This window comes from Stegostoma tigrinum, chromosome 20 (assembly GCF_030684315.1).
Source record: "Stegostoma tigrinum isolate sSteTig4 chromosome 20, sSteTig4.hap1, whole genome shotgun sequence".
Taxonomy (NCBI): Eukaryota; Metazoa; Chordata; class Chondrichthyes; order Orectolobiformes; family Stegostomatidae; genus Stegostoma; species Stegostoma tigrinum.
The window spans coordinates 44728188-44741485 of NC_081373.1; positions in this window are offsets into that span (position 1 = coordinate 44728188).

Here is a 13298-nt window from a genome sequence, read left to right on the forward strand (position 1 = left end):
TACTTCTCAATGGGTAAAAACTGTGCTCTTTACTCTGAAGGTGTTGCTCCACCACCAGGGGGAGTGGCTGAAGAGGACCCGTTTGATGATCTTCCCTACGCTTTAGCACAAGAGACCCCTCTGCCATTACCACAATCAGTTTTGGCTGCCTTCTTGAATATAACCTGATCACAATGCCCTTGGGATCCACTGGAATGCACTCCTTTCCCAAATGAGGGATGTGAAGGTATACCTCCACCATGCTTCCAGAATTATTACCGTGGAGATAACATGATGTGAAGTTGGATGAACACAGCGGGCCAAGCAGCATCAGAGGAGCAGGAAAGCTGGACGTTTTGGGTCGGGACCCTTCTGGGGTCATGCTGTTTTTCACCTGTCCATTGGTTTTTTTAAATTTGCTCTGGTCCAAGGTGATGCCAGGATGCAATTGAACAAGATATGGAGGAAAGAGTTGAGGATATTCAAATCAAGGATAGAGTCCTGTTTGAGGAACTCATCAAAATACTCTCTAGAGTGGAAACTGGCTGGCTTTCTATTCTTTATGATCTACTGTCCATGCTTGGCTCTCAAGGAATGGAGTCATGAGTGTTTGGACCAAAGGTAATCTTGACACCATGGAAGAAACTGAATAGGTTGCTGGTATCAGAATTGTTTATCTCTTGCGCTCCTACTTGTCATTGTTTATTTTTGTCATTGTGGGTATTTATGTCATACTACTACCTTGTAGGATAGCAGTGAGGTTTCTGGTCTGTGAAAGCTTTGTGCTGAAGTTCAGTTAGGTCTATATTGTTTTGTTATTTCTGTGAAACTAGTCACAATGTTTCCTACAGAGAGACCAAGGACCTCTTTTCAGATTCTTATTAGTCTGGGCTTCAAGGTCGACCAGGAACTACAGCACCCTGTAGCTCCCAGTGACCAGAGTCTGAGAGGGTGACAATGAGACACTGACTGGGAAGGGTCTTTTGGTTGGACATTCTTGGCTTACAGTGTCAATTTCTTATGGAATTGGTTTTGTTGTCTATGCTGTTTCCAGGTTGAGCTAAGTCAGTTTGTGGATTGGAGAAGGCAGATAAGTACAGCAGTTTTAGGTTTCTGTTGTGGCGTGGATGTTGCAGTCCCTAGCTTAAATGACGCTGCGATTTAGTTGAGCAGGCGCTAATATTTAGACAGTGGGAAGAGACAGGGATGGACAGTGCAGAAAGCGCATTATCAGTCTTTATTTCTATTGTAATTACTCACCTAGACCAGCAGGGACTCACCATCCCTTACAGTCACAGCCATTTAAGATGGCCCATCATAGCAACGATAAAGGTGATGTGCAAAACCTCTCTCATTAACATCTTTATCGAAGACACAACTACTTTCAACAACAGAAACCATCTCAGTGTCTGTCTTACCAGTGCCTTTTCCTGAATGAGACATGCTGTCCTGTGGCCACTGGATGTTTGGGATGGCTGCAGCTGGCGTTACAGAACACCTTTTAGTAGCTCTATACCTTGCAGGCATGATTTTGAATTGCACTGTCTTGACATGGACAGAGGCAACAGCGCTGGTGGAATGGCAATGTTGAAACAGGGATGCTGACATACTGAGAATGAACTGCAGCCCTCTGATATCTAGGAAGGCCTCCCTCCAAGAGGGATAGACAGCCTTTAAGAGCTGGAGACTAGTAGGAACATGTGCAAGCCTCACACGCTCTTAGCCCCTCAAGCACCCATTGAGCCAACAATATAAATTATGCTAGGTTGCACTCTCCAATTGATTAAATAAAGAGGCAACACAAAGTTTGCATTCTGTCTCTCTCCATGTCAGTGAGTTCAGGCAGTCTGAGGATCTAATACACTCAGAGGATATCACAAACCCATTCCTGGTCCTATGGGTTTTAATCAAATTAAAGGAAAAGAAAGAATTCAGTTTCATGGCATGAGAGCACCCCTAAAAACAAGTCAGCAAATGAACTATTTATCTGAAATGCATTCACTGTCGTAACATAAACATATGTGGAGGTGCTGCTGTTAGACTTGGGTGGTCAAAGTCAGAAGCCACATGACACAAGTTTAGTCCAACAGGCTTATTTGAAATCACAAGCTTTTGGAGTGCAGCCCCTTTGTTAGGTGAAGTGACACTTCAATTGATGAAGGCCTGCGCTCTGAAAGCTTGTGATTTCAAATAAACCGGTTGGGCTAGAATCTGGTGTCATGTGACTTCTGACTTGGTAACATAAATGGATGTGAAGCTAAGTTCCATAAAGAGCAAAATGACTTTTAGGAAGTTAGTTGAGAGATAAATGTTGTCAGCACACCTGAGGAACTCCCACCCTTTTTTTTCAAAAAAATGTCACAGAATGTTTTACATTTAGCAGGGAGGCAGGATCTTAGGTTCCCCTCTGATCTGACGGTGCACCGCTCCCTTATTTCATGCAATGCCTGTCTACATAATGTGCTTATGCCCCTGGACTAGAGTTTAAACACTGGTCTGGTTCAAACCAAGTTGACTCCTATTTATTATACAACATACACTGGTCTGAGTGGTCAACCTTGCTTTCAGGGAATAGGTTTGATAATTGGGGCAATATATTCTAGCCCTTGCTCAGTCCACCAAATGAGGATTCTTTCGGGTCATGCGGAGAGTTACTCATTTTAAGGTCTCAGCGAGACAAAAGAAAACAATGACTCTCCAAGTTATTTCAACTCCCGTATAAGACAGTGCAAATCACAGAATAGTGTTGTAGTTCCATTCATTCAGATCCACCTGCTGATTCAAAGAGAATGGAATGGATTATCGTGTGCATTAGTCAAATTTAATTATCCCTTTGGATGCAAATCAAGGCAGAGTTTTATTTTTTAACAAAAAGCAATAATTTGGCAAAAATAGCACAGCAGGTAGTAAGAATCAATTACCAAGAGAATGTTTTTTTTCTTAACAGTGCTGAACTGAGGATAGGTAATCCACAGCTCTTGAAAGTCATCACATAGTTTTCCAATGTTTCAGTGGGTTAATGGAATGAAAGTCAAATTAAAGCCCTGGGAGTAAATATTACATTTCACAAATGTTACTGTTTCACACCAAAAAATTCCATGTTACTTAAAGAAACATCCAAACCTAATGATTTTATTTCAATAATGACTTTCTATTTTATGCAATAATAAAATGAATTTACCGGTTTGACTCAAATGGTTAATATATGCTCTGCATAGAGCTTAATCCCTGTTTGGTATTTACAAACAGATTGCTTTCCTAACACATCGGATCATTCCCACAAATGAGATTATGGATTTTAAACAATGCTTATGTTCCCCACCAGTCACTCCTGCAAATCTTCCGGACTAATAAATTATCTGGAAGCTCACATACGAAAGATCTGGCTGTGCCATAGGCATTTTTCACTCCATGAGATGTTAATTGTCTCAGGGTGAGCTTTTCACCCCCATCTCAGAGTAATCCACAACAACCTCCTTCGTGGTCCCCAGCATCACAGATGTCAGTTTTCATCCAATTCATTCACTCCACGCGACATCAAGAAACAGTTGGAAGCACTGGATACTGCAAAGACCATGCAACCTAGTAGTAATGAAGACTTGTGCTCCAGAGCTTGCCACTCCCCTAGCCAAGCTGTTCCAGTATAGTTACAACATTGGCAACTACCCAGGTAAAAATTGCGCAGGTATGTCCTTACGTAAAATGCAGGAAAAAGCCTACCCAACTTATTACCACCAAATTAGCCTACTCTCAATTATCAACAGTGCTATCAAGCAGCACCTGCTCAGCAATAACATGCTCAATGATGTCCAGGTTGGGTTCTGCCTGGGTTACTCAGCTCCTGACCTCATTGCAGCCTTGGTTCAAACATGGACAAAAGAGCTGAATTCCAGAGGTGGGGTTAGAGTGGCATCCCTGGATATCAAGGCTGCATTTGACCAAGTGTAGCATCAATGACTGCTGGCAAAGCTGGAATCAATATGTATCAGGGAGCAAACTCTCTGCTGGTTGGAGTCATACCTGGCAGATATGAAGATGGCTGTGGATTGTTAGACATCAGTCATCTCAGCTCCAGGGCATCTCTACAAGAGTTCCTCAAGTTAGTGTCCTACATCCAATTATCTTCAAATGTTTCACCATTGACCTTCCCTCCACCATAAGGTCAGAGGTGGGGATGTTTACTGATGGTTTCATAATATTCAGCATGATTTGTGACTCCTCAGATACTGAAGTAGTTCATGTCTCAATGCAATGAGATCTGGGCAATATCAGGCTTACATTGAAAAGAGGCAAGTAACATTTATGCCACAAAAATGCCAGGCAATGGTGATCTCTACAAGATGGAATCTAATTACAATGCCTTGGCATTACCATCACTGAATAACCCACTACCAATATCTATAAGAGCAGGTCAGAGGCTAAAAATCTTACAGTGAGTAACTCACTCTTAACTTCCCAAAGCATGTCTACATCAACAAGGCACGGTCAGGAGTTGATGGAATACTCCCCACTTGCCTGGATGAGCGCAGCTCTAACAGTTCTTAAGGAGCTTGACAACATCCACAACAATCTCCTTCGTGGTCCCCAGCATCACAGATGTCAGTTTTCATCCAATTCATTCACTCCACGCGACATCAAGAAACAGTTGGAAGCACTGGATACTGCAAAGACCATGCACCCTAGTAGTAATGAAGACTTGTGCTCCAGAGCTTGCCACTCCCCCAGCCAAGCTAGGGCAAAGCGGTCCACATCCACAAACATTCTGTCCCTACCAAAGCTCAGTAACAGCATGGTGTACCATCCACAAGATGCACTGCGGAAATTTGCCAGAGATCCTCAATCAACACTTTCCAAACCCATAACCACAGCCATCTAGAATGACAAGGGCAGCATGTATATGGAACCACCACCATCTGCACACTCACTCTAAGTTATTCACCACACTGACTTAAAAATATATTGCCGTTCCTTCATTGTCATTGGGCCTAAATCCTGGAATTCCTTCCCTAATGGCATTCCCAAAAGAAAAGAACCTGGAAAACTTGTGAATGACACCTACTGGTACGACTTATACAGTTTTAGATTTATACAGCAGGGAAACAGACCCTTCAGTTCAACTTGTCTGTGCTGACCAAGTTTTCCGAAAATAAATGGTCCCATTTGCTTGCATTTGGCCCATATCCCTCTAAACCTTTCATATTCATGTACACTGACCAAATTCTTTTAAGTTTTGTAACTGTTCCCACATCTACCACTTTCTCTGACAGTTCATTCCACACATAAACTACCCTCAGTGTGATAATGCTACCACTCATGTCCCTTCTAAATCTTTCTCCTTTAACCTTAAAAACATGTCTCCTAGTTTTGAGTTCCCCCATTCTAAGGAACACACCTTTACTACTCACCTAATCTTTACCCCCCACCATGATTTTATAAACCTCTATAAGGTCACCCCTCAATCTCTAATGCTCCAGTGTAAAAAGTCCCAGCTATCTAGCCTCTCCCTATAACTCAAAACCTCCAGTCCCGGCACATCCTCCTTTCTGAACCATCTTCAATTTAACAATATCCTTCCTATAGCAGGACAACCAGAACTGTACACAGTATTCCAGAAGCGGCTTCAACAATGTCCTATACAACCTCAACATGACGTCCTAACTCCTATATTCAATGGTTTGAACAATGGAGGCAAGAGTGCCAAACACCTTTTTAAACTTCCTGTCTACCTGTGCTGCAACTTTCAAAGACGTTCCACCCTCGAGAGCCAATCTGATTAGCTGGTAGCTCTGTACTACTGACAGGTTTGAGCAGGGCCCACACCTGGTAGTACCTGAATAAGAGGAGGCATTGGAAGTCGGACTTGACATACGTCTGTGTATTGGAGGGCTTTGGCTGACATCCTCAGTGAGCTGGGCAAGGGAGGTCAAGTGGGAGTGTTAGGGTGTGGGTCTATGGCAAACCCATTCAAAACCCTTTTGGTAATACCTAGAGGGTCTCATCAGTGGTGGCAAATAAATTGAGGGAAGCAAGTTCAAATGGTTGCTGCTGAACCATTTCTCTGCAAACAGTCTTCTGAAGTTAATAAATGTTCATTAGTTTGTTCTAGCATGGTCCCCAGTCCTCGTCTGTCAATGGGATACAGAGACAGGTTGTGATATTTATATAGCTAAGGTATGACCTTCGTGATGGGTGAGGGGCATGACTTAGATGGGTACAAAGGATACCCTTCCAGTCTACAGCAGTTCTCTTCCTTTTCACTCAATGCTGCCTCGCCCAGTAAAAGCTATTGTGGCAGGGGTGAGTTGAAGAATATGAATAGCTATTAGCTGGCCACTCTAGGGCCTCAGCAGGCCCAAGCATACCATCCTCTGAAAATTGGGAGACTGTCAACTTGGGGACAGGCAGGAAGATGGTAGATGAGTCACATTTCCCATTTTATGAGATCCCTGTCGTTCAAACATGCTGATTCATAATCACACCCTGATGGAGCTTAGGATCTCATGAAGTAGCCTCACTTATTGTGTCTTGTTTAAGTAAAATGGACTTGTAAGCAATGAAAACTCTTGGGATTTCCAAATCTTCTCATTAGAAATGCATTGTGTACTTATCTTATTAGTGTGAAATATATAGCAAAGATTAATGTTATTTTTGCATTTCAAGGTCACTTCTTAACTTTGTGCCTTTGAATGCTGTAATTTATGGAAAATATGGAAATATGGAAATTCCTCTGGATCTTCCTTTGGAATTTTATGTTGTGGTGGAGGAGGAAGAGAATAGGACAAATTTGAGGAAGGTTGCTCCAAGGGATCTGTGCCTTAATCATCAACATGGAAATCCAGACCATGCACAGTTATCTTGGGATGTTCATGAATAACTGTCTTCACAAGCTTCAGCTTGACAGACAGAGCAATCTTGAGTTATGCCATCTGCTGGAATGTGAGCTGCAGCCAACTCAACCGACAGAAATAACGCTTACAGTGGCAATAATACACAACACAGTACTGAACCTTCACATTTGTAACAATTTCCAAGCTAACTTGAGTGAATGAGTGTCCCCAGTCAATCCATCAAGTAGGTCAATCATGGATTAATTCAGGGAAACAGCTTCATTGCAATACCAGTCGCACTACATTTGTGTTTTGTGACATGAATAGACTGTCTAGAGTAGCAACTGACCACACTCAACGCCATCGGACAAGATGAGAAATATTTGGATTTTATACATCAGAAGTTGATTACACAAGAACAATCTGTATAGTCTATCAGTTCCAAACATGAAAGTGAGATCTGAGAAAATCATTACCTAAAATGATCAAACAGTAACTTTCAAAATTTTGAAAATTGTTTTGGATCCTTATTTTTGTCTTGCTGTGTAATATGTACTTTTAAGTATAACGAAGAGATTTAAAGTATGCATTATGACACAGGGATAGCAGGCTAAACCAAATCAGCTTACCCTCACTGGATTCACAACAGAGTGAAATTAAAACATTCAATGATCCTTCAAAGTGCCCATTCATTCCTAATCAAATTTTATGAATAATAGATCTTGGCATCAAGTTTCTAACTGATTCAAAAATTAATAATTTATGATTAATATCTAACATTATCAGAAAACAGATAAATAACAAGGTAACACAGTGTGGAGGTGGAGGAGCACAGCGGGCCAGGCAGCATCTGAGGAGCAGGAAAGTTGACGTTTTGGGTCGGAATCCTTCTTCAGAAATGAAGTAGGGCCCTGGCCCAGAAGGTCACGTTTCCTGCTCCTCTAATTCTGCCTGACCTGCTGTGCTCCTCCAGCTGCATGCTGTGTTATTTCTGACTCCAGATTCGGCAGTTCTTACTGTCTCTAAATAACAAGGTAATCTGATTAATAACTCTGATCTAAAGCCTAATCATTGATCACAACCCCACTCATGCAGAGAGACTGTCAGACAGATTCAGTTGAGTGATAAATTGAAAAAGCAAATAAAAGAATTGTAATTTGCCATTTCACTGAACAGTTTCCAACAACTTATAACAGGTCTTCATAAAATCCTTGGACATTAGGTTGTTCACAGGCAAATTGAACTTTGAATTCTAAAGTCATTGATTGATGCAAATGCTTCAACAGACTTCTAAAAATGTTTAATTATTTCTTACAGACATGGATTGATTTCTCAAAACATTCAACTATTCAATAACTGAAGAGAAATGAGAGAGAGAGACAGAGAGAGAGTGAGAGTGAGTGAGAGAGAGGGAGAGGGAGAGAGAGAAAGAAGAGGAGAGAGAAGAGCAGCACAGTCAGTGGAAACTTCCACAAATCATTCTGTGTCCTGGCAAAACACAATCAGAGCTGATTCTCCATTGATTGACCAATTGAACATCCTAACATAGCAACAGATCAGTGCAGATTCATTTACAATATCTTTAGATCGGTAATTAAGTTGTATTATTTTTCTGGGTGCCAGTTCCCATCAGAAAATAGCAGTGTTTGTTTTTTTTTAAACAAGTTGTTGCTCAAAGTTTAAATCTCAATCTAACTTCAGCTTACAATTCCAAACCAAAAAAAATGAAAGAAACAAAATAAAGCTGGTGACAGTCTCTGTTGTATGAAATATTAAGCATTTTTCTTTGACCTGTTTTTTGATTGGATAGAAATAAGAGCACAGTGGCAATAGATATTCAGAATACGTTATGAAATATAACTAAGAAGTAGTGAGTTTCCATTTGGAAGCTTTCTTTGCAGCTGAGGGAGTGGGGCTGTTGTGTGACGATGCCAGTGATCTGCTCCATTGTGTTTCTAGTCACAGTAGCTCTCACAGTAGGAGCACTGTCCATGCATGATGAGGTGGTAGAGAGTGTGTCATTCGCCACCTGAAGAGTAGTAGTCCCTGTTGTTCAGCTGTTGTGATTTGACTTGGTGTTTCGTGGATAGCTGGAACGGTGTTCTAGTGCAGGACAAATTCATCGTGACTGCTGTTAGGATAAGGAAATTCAGAAACAGGATGCTGTGTGCAAATGTGCATGCTCAGGATGCCTTTGCTTGCAGTTTATCTCCCTGTTAATGTGTGGGGCTTACAGAGCCACATGCAAACCTCTGATAGCCTCCTGCACCATTGAAAATTTTGTTGATCCAATAAGGCCATAGACCTATGTTTACTGCTTCTTTCTGCTTAACAAGAATGCACTGAAGTTCCCTTTCAGTGTGCAGAGATCCTTAGGGATCCTTGGGGACAATCTGATATATGGTGAACTTAGGACATTTGGCAGTGTTGCAAGTTCCAGCCTGGAAGGATTTCCTGGTGTAGAAATTGAAGACACTGTGATATTTACAAGCAATTACAATATTGACATTGTTCTGCTCTGTGAATGCAGATCTGGTTGGTACAGTCCCAAGATGGCAGCAACAGAGTAGGCACCGTCAGGGCTCATCTACTCTGTCTGTTTCTCTTTTTTTTCTTACCTGGTTCTTCTTTATATCTCTTTTAAAAGTTGTTTTTGTGTTTTTTTTGAAATGAAATTCACCTTGGAGTGGCAGTGACATTGCAGAGCAGCTGAGGGCCAGAGCTGTGTGGGCTGGAGACACAAGCAGAGCAGTGATTCTGCACTGTAGGGATCCTATGATCTATGACTATGAAATCATACTACCAATGTGGCCAATGTGCCCCAAGTGGAGTGGAACAGCAGTGGGCTGGAGGCTGAAATGGTGCAGGGATGGCCAGCGGGAGGTAGTGGACTGGGGACTTGCAAGCTCGGTCAGACCACATGTGGAAGCCCCCTGCATTGGCTTACTACTGGCCCTTTACAGAAAGACTGTAATATTTATCTTTTTTTAACTTTAGGTTCTTATTTTTCCTAATTTAAACTATGAATAACTGTAAGATAATGTAATTTATTTTGTCTCTCTATTTTGTATCCAAGATTTCATAGTCATAGATCATAGGATCCCTACTGTGCAGAATCAGGCCCTTTGGCCCAACAAGTCCACACCAGCCCATGGAACATCCCTCCCAGACCCATCCCCCTATAACCCACCTAATCTGCAGACCCCTGAACACTAGGGGCAATTTACCTTAGCCAATCCACCTACCTTGCTCATCTTTGGACTATGGGAGGAGCATAGAACAATACAGCGCAGAACAGGCCCTTTGGCCCTCGACGTTGTGCCGACCTGTGAACTAATCTAAGCCCCTCCCCCTACATTATCCCGTCATCATCCATATGCTTATCCAAGGACTATTTAAATGCCCTTAATGTGGCTGAGTTCACTACATTGGCAGGCAGGGCATTCCACGCCCTTATCATTCTCTAAGTTAAAGAACCTGCCTCTGACATCTGTCTTAAGCCTATCACCCCTCACTTTGTAGCTATGCCCCCTTGTACAAGCTGCATCATCAGCCTAGGAAAAAGACTCCCAGTGTCCACCTGATCTAATCCTCTGATCATCTTGTATCTCTCTATTAAATCCCCTCTTAGCCTCCTTCTCTCCAATGAGAACAGACCCAAGTCCCTCAGCCTGTCTTCATAGGGCCTGCGCTCCAGACCAGGCAACATCCTGGTAAATCTCCTCTGCACCTTTTCCAATGCTTCCGCATCCTTCCTGTAATGGGGCAACCAGAATTGCACGCAATATTCCAAATGAGGCCACACTGTACAGTTGCAGCATGACATTACGGCTCCGGAACTCAATCCCTCTACCAAAAAAACCTAATACACCGTAAGCCTTCTTAACAGCACTATCAACCTGGGTGGCACCTCTCAGGGATCTTTGTACATGGACACCAAGATCCTTCTGCACATCTACACCACCAAGAATCTTTCCATTGACCCATTATTCTGCCTTCCTATTATTCCTCCCAAAGTGAATCACTTCACATTTATCCACATTGAACTCCATTTGCCACCTTTCAGCCCAATTCTACAGATTATCCAAGTCTTCCTGCAACCTGCAACATTCTTCCACACTGTCCATCACTCCACCGACTTTAGTGTCATCTGCAATCTTACTAACCCATCCACCTATGCCTGCGTCCAAGTCATTTATTAAAATGACAAACAACAGTGGTCCCAAAACAGATGCTTGAGGCACACAACTAGTAACTGGACTCCAGGCTGAATATTTTCCATCAATCACCGCTTGTTGCCTTCTTACAGAAAGCCAGTTTCTAATCCAAACTGCTAAATCTCCCTCAATCCCATGCCTCTGTATTTTTTCCAATAGCTTACCATGTGGAACCTTATCAAAGGCTTTATTGAAGTCCATGTACACCACGTCAACTGCCCTACCCACATCCACATGCTTGGTCAACTTCTCAAAAAACTCAATGAGGCTTGTGAGATGTGACCTGCCCTTGACGAATCCATGCTGACTGTCTCCAATCAAACTGTTGCTTGCTAGATGATTATAAATCCTATCTCTTATAATCCTGTCTCTTATAATTCTTGGTAGTGTGGATGTGCAGGAAACCGGAGTACCCAGAGGAAACCCTCAGACAGGGGGAGGCTGTGCAAACTCCACACAGACAGTTGCCTGAAGGTGGAATTGAACTTGGGTCCCTGGTGCTGTGAGACTGCGGTGCTAACCACTCAGCCACCGTGTCACCCACATTTGTACCCAGCTACTTGGTACCTAAGATGGCACCATGTAGGGTGTCATTGTAAACTTTTCACCGGACTGCTGTACTTCTGCTCTTGAATGCATGTGAAAATAAAGCCATTCTAATCCTAATTCAAACAACTCCATGGTCCCTTCCTTGGTGAAGCACAGCCGTTAAAGACATTGCTCCTGGATCCTTGTTCAGGTAAATGTGCTCTCTGAAGGCCTTAAGTAGAAATAGCATTTCTCTTTCTCCTCTCTGCTTCTTCTGCTCTGACTCCATGTCACGGTACCAACCAAGATAAACCATAATTATAATGAGAGACAGTTTCCTGCTCAGCAACATTTCAAATCTGCCACTCCCTTGTAACAAAAGGAAATTGAGTTCACTTCCTCAAATGACACACTATACACCTGTTCAATAGGACTTATGCGAAAACATCCCACTGGTTGGAGTCTTACCTAGAACATAGGAAGATGGTTGTGATGGTTGGGGGTCAGCTATCTCAATCTCCAGGACATCTCTGCAGGAGCTCCTCAGGGTAGTGTCCTAAGCTCACCCATTTTCATATGTTTCATCAATGACCTTCCCTTCATCATAAGGTCAGGAACTGAGATGTTCACTGATGATCATTGAAAGTTCGCGTCATTTGCAAATTCTTGGATACTGAAGCAATCTGTGCCCATTTGCAGCAAATGGAAATTACCCATGTTTGACTGATCAATGGTAATTACCAGTTATATCACACATGAGCTGAGCAGTGACCATATCCAATGGAAGACAATCAGATAATCACCCTTTGATCTTGAAATAGTGGATAACGAATCAAACTCAAAGTTATCGTGGCATATCATGTGCTTATAATCCTTGGACAATGACTTGTCTATATCTCATAGAACTTCATATAGCTCTTCATTCTTTGATTGGGTATGAATATCAGTACCTTCAGACAAAGCCTCTGCATTTATGCTCATCTATAGGTTGCATATTTCTGGGGTCTGACGTGAGCTAGACCAGAAAGACAGATTTCATCTTATCTATAGATACTTCCAAAAGGTTTTCCTTTGACTCAAATGTTATAAATAAATATGTACAGCACAAGGGGAGTAGAGGGACTGGGTTTGGATCCAATACTACCATGCCCATTGAAGGTAAAAGTTGCGCTCAATAATTTTGTCGATTTGACGTAAAACCAGAACTCTGCTTTTGTCATAACAACAACTTCAGAATATCCAACAACTCCTGTGTCAGCTGGCATGAATGGTGGGGACAGCAATTTGCCAGCATTTAGCAAAACCTTATTAATTAATAGATCACATGGAAAAATCGTACATCATAATTACACCCACATAGAGCATTTAAACTGAGACATACAGCAACAGGAATTACTTAAAACATAAAAGAAGCTTAGCTCAGGGTTATAATTAACTGGATTTTTTCTAGATTTAGCTATGTACTTCACAAATACAATTGTACTTACTCAGACAGCTTTTTGATTTTTTTACCAATGTACCAGGATATTACACTTGCTGACATGAGTAACTAAATGACTCTTTACTAAAACAGCTATAAATCTACTGCTACATGAAACACATAACGATGCACAATTAATTTGTTTTCTAAATGAGCCACTTAGCCAAGTTATTATAGGATGCATTGTTCTTCCATTGGTATTAAACAACCCATACTATTTCCAGTAGAGAACTATCTTACAGACAGCGTGTACTTTAATGAGTTATG